Source organism: Coturnix japonica, chromosome 10 (assembly GCF_001577835.2).
Source record: "Coturnix japonica isolate 7356 chromosome 10, Coturnix japonica 2.1, whole genome shotgun sequence".
Taxonomy (NCBI): domain Eukaryota; kingdom Metazoa; phylum Chordata; class Aves; order Galliformes; family Phasianidae; genus Coturnix; species Coturnix japonica.
In genome coordinates, this window is record NC_029525.1 from 17,579,366 (window position 1) to 17,595,040 (window position 15,675).

The 15,675-nt window shown below is 50.0% G+C and overlaps 1 long non-coding RNA gene across 4 annotated transcripts in view; it reads left to right on the forward strand.

Moving 5' to 3' along the window:
• Positions 1 to 15,675, forward strand: part of LOC107318996 — a 48,049-nt gene that overhangs the window by 12,367 nt on the left and 20,007 nt on the right. Inside the window, exon 1 of one of the 4 annotated variants that reach the window (XR_004308550.1) lies at positions 14,062 to 14,638. The exons of the other annotated variants lie outside the window; for them this stretch is intronic. This is a non-coding gene — a long non-coding RNA (uncharacterized LOC107318996). Of the gene's footprint in view, positions 1 to 14,061; positions 14,639 to 15,675 lie in introns of those variants that run through there. 4 annotated transcript variants of the gene reach the window in all.

Consider the following 15,675-nt stretch of genomic DNA (forward strand, 5'->3'; position numbering starts at 1 on the left):
TGTGGCTTTATTTGCCATGAGATCTGTGCAGAAAGGGGTTGGCTGCTGGGATGGTGCTTTGCTCTCTTTGCCCCTCTGCAAAATCATAGGTTCATAGGAAAGGTTGGCAAAGTGATTACCTCACCCAACCAAACCAAAGCGTAAAGGACTTACACACTGCTGACAGCCCAGGCCGTGAGTTCATCGATGTCTGTATGATATTTTGAGAGCATAAAGCTCACGTGTTAATAAGTTATTGCTCTGTTATGGCCAAAGTGCTGCGGGCTGGGGCTGACAATGCTGCACAGCGCCCATGGAGTCATGGCAGAACTTATTGCTTATTATTGCTATATATGCTTATTGCACCCATTGTTCCAGTAAGCAGTTGCTACTCTATGAAGAAGCAGGACAATGACCTGCTCCCTTTCACAGGGCAGCCAATGTGCAACAGCTGCAGGATGTACAGTGGTATGAATTCAGTCTTTGCCATTTTGCTTTCTTTGCCATTCTCTTTTGGGGTAAATAAGTTCCAAGACAGCACTCATCAGTGTACATCAACCGCTGCCTTTGGAACCTGGATAGATTTTCTTCTTTTCTTACTTATTTTGGTGTCCCCAGAGGATGAATGGGGTGTTCTGGAGGGAGCTGGCAGGTTGAGCAGGCACGGAGGTGAGCAGGGCTGGCAGTGCTGTTATCCCTGTTGTGACTGGGTTATCCCAGCTCCTCCTGCTGCGGGGAGTCGGGGGGAGATGCATTCCCAGCCTCCTTCCTGGAGTGCTTTGCTTTATGGCTGGTTGCACAGACTGCTGTGAGTGGAGTGCCCGGCTGCATGGCTGAGTGTTGCCTGAGCGATGCCTGGCATTAAAGAATAATGCTAATTTCTCTTAAGAGACGGCGGTGCTAATGGGTTTTTTGATTGCACTGTATGCTTTTGTTCTTCTGCTCGGCCAGCAAAGAACAAGTCATTCCTAATGAATGCGGCGTTTCGAGGCCAGCAGGGGAAGGGATGCCCTGCCAGCTCATTAGGTGCCTGTCGATGGCACTGCGGTGGCATTTCAGATGGCAGGGATGGGACACCCACGGCACGTGATGCTGTTCATTGCGGGCTGTCCCTAAATCCCCCTGTGCTGACGTCATCTGGAAGTTCCCCATTGGTTCCATAGCATCATGCAGCAGGGCATGGCATAGATGGGAAAAGCTCTGGGTGCAGAAGACATGAGCCCAGACACGAGGCTTTAGCACATGTCTAGCAGCTCTTCACAGGCTTAGCATGACTGCAAACGTGCTCTAGTTGGGTTTAATAATTAACTGGGGCTTCATTTAAGTCCATCGCTGCAGTGCAGTAATGATTCATCAGATACCTCATAATGTGTACGCTGTAATTTTTATTAGGAGGTACTTCTGAAGCACAAAGCTGGTTGTTACCTGTTTGTATTCAAACACGTCATTAGTTACTGTGTATCGTGGGTCAACACACGGGCATAAAACAATCCCTTTTCTTCCCTTGCAATGATTAACCCATCTATCAACAGGGTCTGTTTAATATCTGTCACTATAAACAGTCATTATTTCCCAGAATAGCCAGATGGGCAGATAATTTAAAACATAACTTGGAATCTATTTTAGTTTTTAGAGGCCTAACTTAAGAAAAAACCCATAGAAATGCCCATGCAATCACACGCCCAATTTGTGTGTGTAATTACCTTGATTACATGTGTGCTTGTGGTAATTGTCATCGCAGATGGCACTGGGATGCATGAGTGGTCACTTGTGCATGCAGAGCTGCTCTGGGTACCACACCAGGGCGGCTGCAGATGCAGATTGGATGAGCATTGTGCACCGTGCTGCTGGATGGGCATGCAGTGCTGCGGGGCTGCCAAAGCCCAGCTTGGTTCAGGTATGGGGAGCTGGAAGGGGGTGGGAGCCACTAAGGTCACTAAGTCCGGCCATCAACCCCTTACCACCACGACTGCTTATTCAGTCATAGAATTGTTAAGGCTGGAAAAGGCCTCCAAGGTCATCAAGTCCAACCCCAACCCATCCCAACCGTGCCCGCTATCCATGTCACACAGTTAAACAGCTGCACCCAATGGCTCCCATCCCAGCTAGCAGCTCTGTATGCTGTAGCACTGCCCTTAATGGAATTAAGGATGCCCGCTCATCGGGGCGGGGAGGGAGACTTGGGAGGCAGTCTATCTAAAAGTTATTATTAATTTTTATTGCTGCATGGATTTAGAGATTTGGAAGAAGATAAATTCCAAACAGACATCCATTACTAAAGCGACAGTGTAGCTTAAAGATAACATTTACATTCTTACGGTGTTGATCTGTATCTGATCCCACTCAATCTGCTCCCTGTTCAAACTTTTTGCCACCTCCAGAAGGATCAATACCTACATCAAAGGTTATATGAAGGTGGCCAGATTCTTTTAAGCTGTTTGCATAGCCCTCAGTTTGCTGTGCTAACACAGGCTGGTACTTCTTCCAATAACTCTGTTTGCCTTGTATTAGGGCTGTTTGCTGAAACACCTAGCAGAATCCAATAGAGGACAGGCTTTCTAAACATTTGGTCACATCTGTCAATCAATAACACCAATCGGTTTCCTGATACAAACAGCAAACTCTGCCAAATCTAATATTTGCCCAAACTTTTACTGACTCTTGCTGGTTTAAAACAGTAAAAGGCACTGGAGCAGACAGCGGTGCGGAAAGGTTCTTGCTAATATTTAACCCTGGGCAAACAGAGAATAATTCCAGCGATGGAAGGAGAGAAAACAAACAGCGTAATTATTGTCCCCTTTTTATTGGAGATAATTTGCTTAAATGTACAGCTATTATCTGCTAATATGGCGAGGTATAATTAGAAGGAACAAAATACAGGTTTGGCCAACGCGGGTCTCAACTCTTGAACCTTGCCCCCTGCCCCCAGATCATGTTTATGCAGGTGATCTTGGGACAAACACACGCTGTTATCGCGAATGGAAAACACCTGACTCAAAAACAAACAACGCCAGTGAAAAAAGACAAATGTACTCAGAGGTCTCCGGGCAAATCTGGATTGCGGATTGAAACCAAGAGGAATGATGAGGATGAATGGTTTCCTGGAGAGGCTGCAGGGCTGGGGTGGGAGGCTGGAACTGTAAACCAAGGGATGCTCTCCATGTGCATTTGGAATGAAGTGAGGGGATGGGTGAGATGTGGGTCCTGGCAGCCCATGCCCTGGGGACACCTCCATCCATGGGGTCCTCGTAGTGCCACCATTGGTAGCAGTGGGTGATGGTGGCGGTGTGGTTGGCCTTTGTTATGTTGGTTGTGGAAGGAGAATAACTGGGACAGATAATGACCTGCACCTCTTGGTAGCCACGTCTACCTCTGTGATAAGCAATGATCACTCTGTGCAGGTAGGGCGCTCCATCTCTGCGCTTCAAAGAGTTGTTTTCCTCCAGAATAGGAATCTAATTGGGCTCTGATTGAGAGCAGAATGCACCTGAAAGCTGCACACAGCAGCGCTCCCCGCAGCAGGCAGCCTCTGCATTTTGAATGCAGCCTCACGATGCGCGCGGCGTGTACTCTCATCTCCAACACTTTGTTTATTGCTGTGTGCTGCTAAATATTGGATAATGGGAGTTAGCAAACGCTTTTTGCAGGGGAAAGCAACTGAAGCAGAAAGTAGATGTGCTGCTTGGCTTGCAAAGGGAATTATGCTATGGGTGATGGGGACAATGCTCCGAGATGAGTGGTGAATGAGGTTGGGTTGAGCAATGCTGCTCCTCTGCCCCAGTTTTGCCCAACAAGTGGTTCCCAGCCCTTGGAGACGGTGTCCTGGGCAGGATGAGCCCACACAGAGCCCGTCAGCAGGGCAAGATGGTGCAGTCCTGAGTCACTGCTATTGCAGCACATCCCCACCTGCATCTGCAGTGGGTTGTGTCTGGCCCTGAGCCTTCCTCAGTGGGAAAAACCACATAGGTTTGCAGCAGAGCATCTTCAGAGCAGCCCTTGGGGTGGTGGCATCCAGGTGACATCTGCCCATCCTGTTCATTCTGGAGAGCTGAAGCTCACAGCAGCTTAGCAGGCAGAAGAGAGAAGTTTGCCTGTTACTCAGGGAGGGAAAGTCAGAGGCTCAGGGCACTGTGGGCAATTGCACGGATAAAGTGCACGGGTAGGAATTAAAGCATAAGTGTGGGGCAGCCCAGGAGCAGCACGGTGTGATGGCAGCGCATGGCAGCAGATGGCAGTGGCTCCGTGCTGCCTGTGGGCAGCCCTGGGCATTGCTTAGCATGGCAAGTGTCAGTGTCTGGGGCTCTGGGACTCGGAGTGAACTCTTATTTTTGCTGAATGGCAGGTGGGTAGATTTGCACAGAGTGGTGCAGCTTGTGGGTTCTGAGGCTGAGCTGAGTGGATGAGAGATGGGAATCAATGGAGAGCCCACCCTGTGCTCTGCATTTTGGGTGCTGTGACCATGAGTTTGGCCCCATGGGAGATACCCAGCATGGCACTGACACCAGAGAAGGCTGCAGGGGCCGAGGGCTGCCCTGCATGGGCACAGTGCTACAGGGGTGGGCCTGGGAGGAAGGAAGAACTCACCTGCAGAGCAACGGGATGGGAGCCCGCCCCGAGCCACACCGGTGGGAACTTTGTGTTAATTGCTATCCAGACTGCTGTAATTACAGGCTGGAGAGGAGCTGCATCAGACCTGTTCTTCCTTATCAGTTTATTGCTGCGATGTTTTCCTAGACGCTGGGATGAATCAGAGCATTGCGTTGCCTTTCGTGCTGGCTGGAATATATTTCCTGGAGAATGAGAAGGGTGTTTTAGTGCCATTAATGAGTAATTAACCTGGATGCTCTGGGTTAGAGGCTGCTTGGCATTCACTGCTCATGGGAAAACTCAGCACGAGGAAGTTGGGAAGCGGCCATGCCCAGCACCTGTGGGAACAAAGCAGTTTTCTGTGCTGTGACAACAGCAGTAGGGGATGGCCTTGGGAAGGCGGCCACGCATTGATTTGTTCCTGAGCTTCAGCAATGCCTTGGCTGGGGTGCAGTGTGCTGTGAGGGATGAGCAGCGAGTGTGACTCAGTGTGGCCAGGCACTGCTGCCCCATCAGCGAGGAATGGCCCTGGAATAACACTGGAATATCTGGGACCTTTCTGGAGATGGATGGTCAAAAATTTCAGCTCCTGCTTTGACTTTTAAACACACTGGAACCTTATTTCTGTCTGCAGGTTCATCCCAAGGGACAAAGTGATGGAGAAGTTGCTATCAGCCCGGGGTGATTGGCACCAAAGGGGCCGGGCTGTCACAGCAGAGCAGCTCAGAGGTTGCTGTGGATTAAGGAGATTCTGGTACAGGGCTGGTGCTGCCCACCCTTTGGGATCACTGCGTGCTTCCATCAGTCAGAGGAATAAAACCCCACAGCGGGCACTGGGATGGTGCAAAGAGAAAACCCTGCAGGCTGCAGGCAGGAGATTCCAATTGCTGCACTCATTGCATGCCGTGATGCAAGATGCAGCAGCTGCAGCATGCCCTGTACTCAAAGAATCCCCTGCAGCCGTCCCTGGAGATGCAAGGATTGGTTATTAAAACCACCAGAACACCCCCTAAATTACAGCTGCGTGCGTTTCCCTGCATCCAGTCTCCATCTTTCTGTCATGCTCAGATCAACACTGGGATTTCCTTCCCCCCCATCTTTTTCTTTGCCTCTGGCACAAATTCCAACATTGGCTTAATGTTTGTCAAGCAGCGTGAGACCTGAAATGAAAGGTACTACGCAAGCAGAGGGCAGAACTGAGAGCCTGTGTGATGGGTTCTATAGAAATGTGTGTATAATAATAATGACATTAATAACAGGCTGTTGTTTGTCATCAAGCAGATCTGGGGCCCGGGCACGCCCAGAGCAGCTAATAGTGAGCAGAGAGCTTCAGCCTGCACGCTGCTCCAGGAACAATAGCGTGTAATAACACCCAAATTGCTCTCCAAAACCCTGGCGTGGTTCTCCTCGGGGCCTTTCCTGGGACACAAACAGCTGAGAACAGGGTTTCGTGGAAACCAGATACCTGCTGTGCTCCAGCTTTTGTTGCTGGCTCGTGCTCTGTGAGTCATTTATTGCCTGAATGCATTGTCTCAGATTTGCTGTCCCAAAAAAGGGGAGGGGAATCTTTCATTTTCTCTGCTGCTTATGGACACCTGGAGCAGGTGATGGGTGGACTCGGTGATCTCGTTTGTCATTTCCAGCCTTGCTGATTCTGATGCTGTGATTCCGAGGTCCTTCCAGCATCCAGCCTCCACTGTATGTAGGGCTGGAGGAGCTCTCCTGCTCAGTGATCCTCAGCGCGGTTCTGATGGATCCCTAAAACCTGATATATTAATTAACACATCAACATCTCCATCACCACACCTGCTTTCTGCCTTTGCATGCAGCTGTTTATTGCTCCCCAGCAGTCAGTGCATGCAGAAATGCGGCTTCTGCCTTGTTTGTGGAGCTCGTGGAGGGAATGCCTGCATGTAGATGTCACATCCTGGAGCATGGAGAAAGAGGTGACCTCCCTCATAGCATCATAGACATATAGAATAGTTAGGGCTGGAAAAGACCACTAAGATCACCACATCCAACCGCCAGCTCTGCCTCTCCTCTCTGTTTCTCTGCCTCCTGAAGCAGAGGAGGAGGAACTTCCCAATGTCAGCTTTAAATACCAAACCCAGGGCTTGCAGTGATAACATGGGGCTGGGGATCCCACGCAGGGCTGCCCTGGGAGGAGTCGGCTGCTCGGTGTGCCAGACGGGCGCTGCTCTCTGCCTCTGCCTGCTGTGCACACACAGCTATTTGTATAAACTGGTGGATGCACGTGGGAGGCGAGCGAGGCAATCAGTCTGGCTCTGCAATCTGGAAGGGAAGTGAAATATGTCTGTAAAGTTGGGTGTGAATGGAGAGGAGTGACAAATGCAGGCAGTTCAGGGAGCGTGCTGCTGCAGGGGTGGGTGCCACATGGGTTTGGATTCATAGGGTGGCAGCATGGGATGCTTGCAGCGCTGATGTAGGATGCCCATACTTCTGCATCAGCTGCCATAGCAGCTGAAGGTTGGAAAAGGCCTCTGAGATCACCAAGTCAGCCCATCCCCACCATGCCAATCCATACAGTCATAGAAGAAGCATTAAGATTAGCAAAGACCTCTCAGATCCCCAACCCCAACCCATTCCACTGTGCCCACTGCCCACATCCTAAGGAACACCCCTGGGGATGGTGACCCCCCACCCCCCTCCCTGGGCAGCTGTGCAATGCAACACTGCTCCTTTGGAGAAGAAATATTTCCTAATGTCCAACCCTGGCACAATGTGAGGCCATCACCTCTTGTCCTGTGGCTGTGACCTGGGAGAAGAGACTGATGCCCACCTGTACAACCTCCTTGTCCCTTCCATGATGCTCTCGCCCTGCTTCCCCCCACAGAGGGGTCCCATCCATCTGCCCACCTGCCCATCCACCCCATGGCACACACACGGCTGGGAGGAGCCTTGGCACAGAGCAGCACACACTGACCCCAAGCAGGGAGCAAAGCCCTGGGTCCTGCCCAAGGTGACAGGCAGCAACGGAACCGCTCTGTAGTGTTTGCTTTGAGCGAGTACACAATAACACTGTAACCTTGGGTTGTTTGCACTCGCCAGGAGTGTCACTGCCAGCGTTGCATTCAACAGTTGTACTTGACTGAATAAGCAGACGGTTTTTTTTCCCCCTCTGCCATAATGGCACTGTCCCACGGAGGGGCGATGGATTGCTTTTTCGGTTGCACACGCTGTTATCGCTGCGCTGTTCTAATGCTAGTCAAACAGTACTGTGAATAGCCAAACTCAATAGCAGCAGTGTTAGGCTGGAAAGTCAATATTAGCTGAGCAAACAAAGCAAATAAAGAGTTGCTATTTGCGTAGCTATGAGTATTTGTGTGCTCTGCTGCTGAACAGGGTACTTTGAAATAATAATTAAAAAAATGTTGTTCTTCAAGGCAGGGAATGTTTTTTATTTAGGGTAGAGGAGTCAGCTTTTATGAAAGGCAGCGTTCACTTCCCTGTGCGCAGCCCCACCAGCATTGGCTGCTCTCTGCCCCATAGGATTCTGCTGCGTGGCGGGGCCGTGTGTGTTGGGAGCACAGTTCCTTCTGATTCCTTTTGCATTTCAGTGTTTCTTGTTAAGGTTCTGGCGTGTTTCGAGGCTTGCTGACCTCCTAAATGGCACATGCCGATTTATAAGCAGCTGTCTGTGGCCCGGTGCCACTTTAAGAAACCCTGGAAATGAAATCCAATAAACCCTTCCTTCATTAATATTGGATATCTCGATGCACGCACCCAATGTGCAAGATCAGGAGGGGGTGTAGCAGCCCACCTCCCCCCAAGGGCTGTTTCCTCATGGGAAGCACTGCTGACACCAGGTGCAGAGGTTGGGTGGGATGTGGGCCCCCGGGTGCTGTCCCCCAAGGCCCCCGACCCCACAGGATGAGCTGCACCACCAATGCCATTTGCAGAGCATTTTTCATGCACTCTCTGGGCCGCGATGCTTCAGAGAGCTAAATAATACAGCTAAGGGATTAAATAATTAATTCCAAAGGAGAAGATTGGCTGTGAGGCATAGGCAAGGGACTAAATATATGCAGCAGGTTGGGCTGAGCTGGAGGGAGATGGAGAGTCAGAGTGGTGCAGAACAGGGAGAGTACTCACACTGGGGAGGGGAAGAGGCTGAAGATGAGATGGAGATCACAGAGCCATAGAATCACAACGTTTGGAGAAGTCCACTAAGATCCCCACATCCAACCACCCCATCCCCACTGTGCCCACTGACCATAATACCATAGAATCATAGATTGGCTTCGGTTGGAGCAGACATCCAAGTCCTCTGAGGCCACATCTCCATGGCTCTTGAACACCTCCAGGGCTGGTGACCCCAACGCTTTCATGGGCAGCCTGTGCCAACACCTGACCAGCACTAAGCAGATAAAACAGAGCTCAGTGCGTGTGTTTGCTGCAATCCTCCTGCAGTATCTGGGCTCCAACTTGTTGCATTGCTGGCTGCTCCTGCCGGTGTCATACAGACATCAGCTGCCTCTCCCTCCCTAATTTTGGTACCATGCTTCCATGGTGCTCCTGGAGATGTAAAAGTCTCTGCTTCTCCGTGCTGCTCGGTGTGTCCTGATGTCACGAAGCACATTTACTGCACAATTATAGCACCAGCTAATGCTGTTTGGAATAATTAAATTCACATGACAAATGTAGTTGCATTAATTTTATTTATCTTGAGTGGCTTAACAGGAACTAGCAATGGAAAAAGTAATTATTTTGCTTCTAGGGCACTGGGATTGCTGATTCGGAAACCTTTCTGAGACATATTCCTTAAATGTGGAATAGCAGCATGTGAAATGCATGAGGAGCTAATACAGTGAATAAAAATGAACGTAATTTCTGAAAAATGGAATTAATGAGGCAATGAGACTGTTTTAATGAGCATAAGGTCTGCAGTAAATGTCGCTGTTCCCATGTCTTTATTGTAAATTATAATGAGCGTTGCAGCCAGCGCTGCGGGATGTGGCTGGGGATGCAGCAGGGAGGGATGGATGGAGCCCGATTTGGGACCCTCTCCTCTCCTTTCTCCCCCTTTCTGGGGGAAATGTTTTTATTCCCTCACATCCCTGATGAGCTCGCACCACTGTCTGATTCCTTTTGTTAAATGGGTGGCTGAGCAGCTCCGAACCAGGGCAGTGTCTGTGTACTGCTGGGAGAGGCGCTGTGTGCCGTGAGCTCCGAGCCAGGTATAAACCAAACCCTTCTTTGCACTGACTGAGCTATTGCAAATTGTCTTGATGACTTTGTTTCCGACCAGCAGTGCTGGGAAGGTTTGCAAAAGTGGCTTCTGCTATTTATAGACATAACCACAGCAGGCAGATGGCCCAAGGCCACGGTGATGGGCACGGTGACGGGCACCTCATGCAGAGGCATTTCCTCTCCATTTTTTCTCATTTTCTCCTTAATGCAGCCTCACTGTGAAACTGTTCTATGTTTGCAGATTGGAGAGATATGACAAGCAGGATCATCTTTGCCTTAGCTTTATTCTGAATTTTGCTTTCGCGTCCTATTGCCACTGGCAGGGTCTCTGCGGTCCTGCTGGATCCTGTGGGGAAGATTCAGCAGCAGAAAGATGCAGGACTCAGAGATCTTCTTTGCCTCCTCCTGGCCCAGCAGTGGGTCAGCACCCCGTAGGCACCTCCAGCTGGTAAATCCCTGCTGCTTGGGGGTGGTTTGGTTGCCTTCCCCACCTCTGTTATCAGTGCTTCCACTGCTCTGATGGGGAATTGGGGTCACTGAGTGGTTTCTATGGCAATTCTCGAAGACGTGCCCTGGGATCCCTGCACGGAGCTCCTAGTGTGCAGCAGGGCCCTGCTCTGCATCTGTGCTGCCCCAGTGCTGGGATGGATGCGTCCCTGCAGGATCTGCATGAGGTGGTGACGTCTGGAGGAGGAACAGCCACAACCTCTGGGTGCTGGTGGAGTTTTGCAGCGAAGCTTTCCACACGCACACAGGAAGACACAAAGAAAAACACCGTTTTGAGCAGAATTTTGAAGCTTTTTGAAGTCTTTCCTTCTTTTGTACTCGGGTTTCCCTTTCGTTTAAAAGGCAGGAAAAGAAAAAAAAAAAAAAAAAGAAGTACAAAGAAGGGCCCCAGAGGGACTCTTCCCCCATTTTTTCCCCCATTCTTCTATAGAGGGAAAAGGAGAAGGAAGGACCCAAGTGGGAAGAAATGCGTTTCCTCACGAGGTGCCTGGGTGCAGCGTGGCCATCCCCATCTCCAATTCCCTGCACTCCCAACAAGGGCTGCCCAGAACGGGGCCTTGTTCTGCTCAGCAGAGGTTGGAGCACCGTGACCGCTCTCCCCTGGCAAGCGGCTGCCTGTTTACAGACATGTAAATACAACTTCACAATTGCCATAAATCCTATTGTGCAATACTCTCTCGAACCAATTAGATCCTGACATCTGCTTAATGTTTAATTACTTTTTGACGAAGGAAACGGAAAAATTGACAAATAGTTTAATCCATCAAACGTCGGCCTTTTGTGAGCGTGTTTATATAAAGCTCACATGCCAACATCTCTTAATTTTTCTTGCTGCTCTGGCAAGGATGAGGACAAATATTTATATTCCAGGCACACAAGATGGCTTTCATATTGTTTTCATGTTTAACTGATTTCAAATGAACTAAGATGGCTCTTAATGTGGTTACAAGAATTTGCCATTAATTTTCACTTAAAATTGGATCCAGCTTGCTACATGTCTGCAATATATTAAAGTTAATAACGATTTGTTTAGAAAGCGCGGTGCTTACTGCTGACTGATTGGCACACGGTCGCTTGGTGGAAACATCGGATTCCTATTATATTTAAATGATAATTAAGCTTAGAATATTACTCCTATTTTGGAGTGCTTAATGCAGAATACTTTGGTTAATGTGATGGGAACATACAGCTCAGTACCTCAGTGGCGGGCACAGCGCATCGGGGCTGCACTCCTCCACCCACTTCTACTTGCTGCTATAATGCTGCTTTCATAGAAGCAAGCAGTCATAGAAGCACAGGAGTCGGGAAAGACCTTCAGGATCACCAAGACAAACCCCAGCCCATCCCCACTGTGCCCAACAACCGTGTCCCTCAGTGGGCATGGCTTTAGGACCATGATCACTGTTTGGAGTGGCTGATGGGGGATGTGGATGCTGTGTTTCTAGGTAAAGTCTGGCAGTGATTCTACTCAGCACCTTTACCCCCAGGGTATGGTACCACACAGTGCACTCCTGGGTGCCAATGGAACACGTGGGGCCATGGGTGAATGGGTTGGGTGGCGGGTAGTAGGTAGTGGGGATGGGTGAGGAGTGAAAGGGATAGAGTATGGGTGATGGAGGAAGGTGATGGCTTAAGGGGATGGGCAGTGATGTGGTAGGTAGTGAAGATAAATAATGGGTGATGGTTGATGGCAATGGATCATGGGTGATGGGTGATAGAGATGGATGATGGATGAAAGTGATGGAGTTCTTCATGCTGTATCCAGCCATTGTCTGGATGAGGAGCTAAGAGATACAGTTTAGTGGCTTGTGCTAACAGCACACAATGGGAGGACGATTGGACTGGATGATCTTGTAGGTCCTTCCCAACCTTGTGATCCTATGATTCTATGATTCTATGCCTGCAGTGGCTCCAGCCCCTCAAACCCATTGGGCTTTTATCCCAGGCAGCTCTATGGAGATCTGGAAGACCTGCAGCTCCTGCTGCCTTCAGGTACTCTCTGAAGAACATGGTGATGCAGGACTCCCCACCGTCGTTCTGTGATCAATGGCCTCAAAACTCAGCTTACAGAGAGCAAGGGGTTGGTGAGTAAGCCTTGCTTTCTTGCAGTGTTCTGGCTTGGGCATATCAAAGAGTTTTTTAGGAAAAAAAGCTCTCTGGATGGGATGTGACTGCTGCTTATTGAGGTGGCCTTTGCCCTCTATGGCTTTACTTGCTTTATTTATTGTCTCATTTATTTCAAGCTGTCCCATGCTGGCCCTGCTCTGACCATCCCCTCCAGCCTCCAGGCCCAACCCATGAGCAGAACCCAGGAGATGCTCTGGCTGCTCCTGCAGCTCCTGCACCCCATTGCTTGCATTCATTCATTCACCCAGAGCTCAGCCCTGCCGCTGCTTGCCTCTGATCACAGCAGGCACCGGGGCTGAGTTTGAATTTCTCTCCTCTCCACCGCTTTTGGGAAAGGCGTGGGAGAAGGAAGGCAGCCCAGCTCTGTGATCCTTCACTTACACATTTAATAAAAGGAATAAAATATCAGAAATGCTGGAGAACTTTTAATAATTCAGCATCTTCTAGTTGTTTCATTACCTTAATATTTGCAAAAATTGCCAGCAGCTCTTGACACCTTTTTCTTGCTCGCAATATGAACCAAAAAAGCCAGAAGGAAGTACAATACATTCACCTGCCCTCATTATGCTAATCACAGCTCTGCCAGGTTCGCTTCTAAGTGTCCTCACTCTGTGTGATGGAAAAGAAGCGCAGCGCGATGATTTTGACCTAGAATAGTTGTTGGGAAGAGAGGAGAAGGCAAAGCATGAGAAACCCACTGATCTTACTCATCGCATCTTTGAAAACGCTGTTATTAACTGACAATAAATCTAACAAACTTCATAATTAGGTTACTTCTTGCCTTTGAACTCCCATTGCCGGAGCCATTAGCGAGCGCAGCGCTGTGATTTACAAGCGAGCAGAAGCACCAGGTTCAATGCTTTATCGGCTTTCATTTTAAAAGGCGTTTGTTTCCCAGCCTGCTAGGAGAGCTGCTGCTCCCCGGCACTTTGTTGCAAGCAGCAATGTGTTGCTCTTTGCTTTTTGTTCTTTGCTTTTTGCTCCTACCAGCCCACACACAAGCACACCCCTGCATCCCCCCATATCCCATAGGATCGCCATCCCAGGGCTCCCAGCACTGCCGTGTCCCTCTGTGCTAATCACAGAACTATAGGATGGCTTGGATTGAAAGAGACCTCAAGGACCATCAGGCTTCAACCCCCCTGCTGCATGCAGGGCCACCAACCTCCATATCTCATAGTAAATCAGTGGTGGGAGCTGCCACACCACCGCCATGCGTGGGCCATGGCTGCTTTGCCTGCTGGCAATCTCAAAATCAGCCATTTCCCTGCAGCCTTTCTTCTGTCAGGTCACTGTTCTGAAACACACCGCCCCGACATGAAAAGGGTTCCATTTCCACCACCACTCGGCGGGTTTTCCCACTGCCTGTGCTGACAGAAAGGGTTTCTCATTGTGCATCAATTACTTTCAAGTGAATGGGAGACATTATGTTATTAAATCCCACCCTGCCTCTCGAGGTGCTTTTAATTTGTATGTTTAGGTTTAAATTTCTCCAGGAGTGCCAAACCCCGTGTTTGTTTTCCTTGGGCTATTTTCATTTCGGGTTTCGGTAACTGTCAGAGCCTGCGAGTTAATTGCAGCTCGCAAGGTTATCTTCCAGAGCTTGCTTATACTGCAGCCGTGTGCTGGAGCCAGTCCTTGGCCCCCTATCTTTATGATACTGTAGATTCTGACTCTTGTAATTATCCTTTGAGTTTAAGCTGATTATGTCGACTTTATAACCGGTGTTTGTTTAATTTACCCACAGCGTGTTGTTTGTACAGTGGCTCCAAAGGTAAACATGAACCTGATTAAACAGCCCTGCCTGCCTCCGATGGCCGTGTTCCCAAAGATAGACAAAAATAAACAGTGGGAGGGGCCGGGACCCCTGCCTGCATCCTGTGTCTGTGTCCCCCAGACCCACCACCCCAGCCCTGCCTAAAGTTCTGCTCTAAAATTGTTATTTCCTAAGCTTGGAGGCATCTCTCTGCTGCCTGGTGCAGCCTGCAGGGCTGGTGCTGCATCCTGCCCTGTGCCACCAGGGAGGGGACACCGCTTTGGGAAGGGCAGCCCTGAGAAGAAAGGGTGAAAGCAATCAGTAAATACAGCAAGCCCTGCAGCTGGGTCTCGGATCCATCACCGCCCTTGGGATGAAAACGTGCTTGCTCCTCATTAGAAGCAATTAGTACCTGGAGTGACACTGGAGTGCATCCTACATCGTGGGGACATCGCGCTGGGGATGCTGCAGGTGATGCATGGCCGACGAATATTTTTCTTCTAATTAATCAACGAGCCTTAAGCTGACTCTTAGGCAACTTAATCACATTATCCGGTCTCTTGCTGCAATGGACAGGTTAAAACCTGTGCCTTATATCTGGCTGTTTGCTTATTCCTGTCCCCATGCTCCTGAGAAAGGGCTCCTGGAGAGGTGAGGATGGGTGCAGGAGGCAGCACGTGCTGTCTGACAGCCACCATGTGGGGCTGTGTCTGCACTGCTGCACCTGCCGAGGTGCAGGAGGTGGGCCAGGGCTGCAGGCTGGGTGGTGGGCATGGCGATGCCAGCACTGCTGCTGCATTAATGACACCTGCAGGGAAAACAAAAGCTCTTTTCTGCTCCAACTGGTTGCACTGGGAGGGCTCGGTGTTTCAAGGAGCACTGCCCGAGGGATGGGAGAGGGAACCTGGGAGGTTCCTGCAGCTCAGCACCACTCCTGCCAGCACACAGGCTGCAGGAAGAGCCCCTCCGGTGCCAGCTGCTCTGCGGTGTGTTTTGGGTTGCCAAAGGTGCGAAACGGGATGGAAGGCATCCAGAATTCCTGTGGTTTCTTTTTAATATCGGTTTCAGGCAGATGGGAAAAACTCCTCATTCATAGCATCGAGGTGGGTGGTTTGCTCCACTCTCTCCTTGGCACCAGGTGCCTCATGCCAGGTGCTGCTGCTGTTTGATGTCCCTCTTGGTGTCCCCAACCTGGAGTCCTCCCTTGCTGAACCACCCCTTGCTGTCCTCCCCTTGGTGTCCCCACCTCCATTGTCCCCTCCTGTCCCATTTTTAGGGATGATAGCTGCTATATTCCCATTTCAGCATCCCTTTGCAGCCAGCTGGACCGGCCTCATGCTGGGGCACCTGAGGATGGATGGACACGTGGACGTTCTGATCCCTATCACCTGCAGCAAACACTCAGGCATTGTTTGTGCTGCTGGACAGCAGGAGCCTCTGAGCTGATAGCCAGCTGTAGAGTGAAAAACCTGATGACAAACCCAAAGGGCTTAAGGACGAGGGGCTTT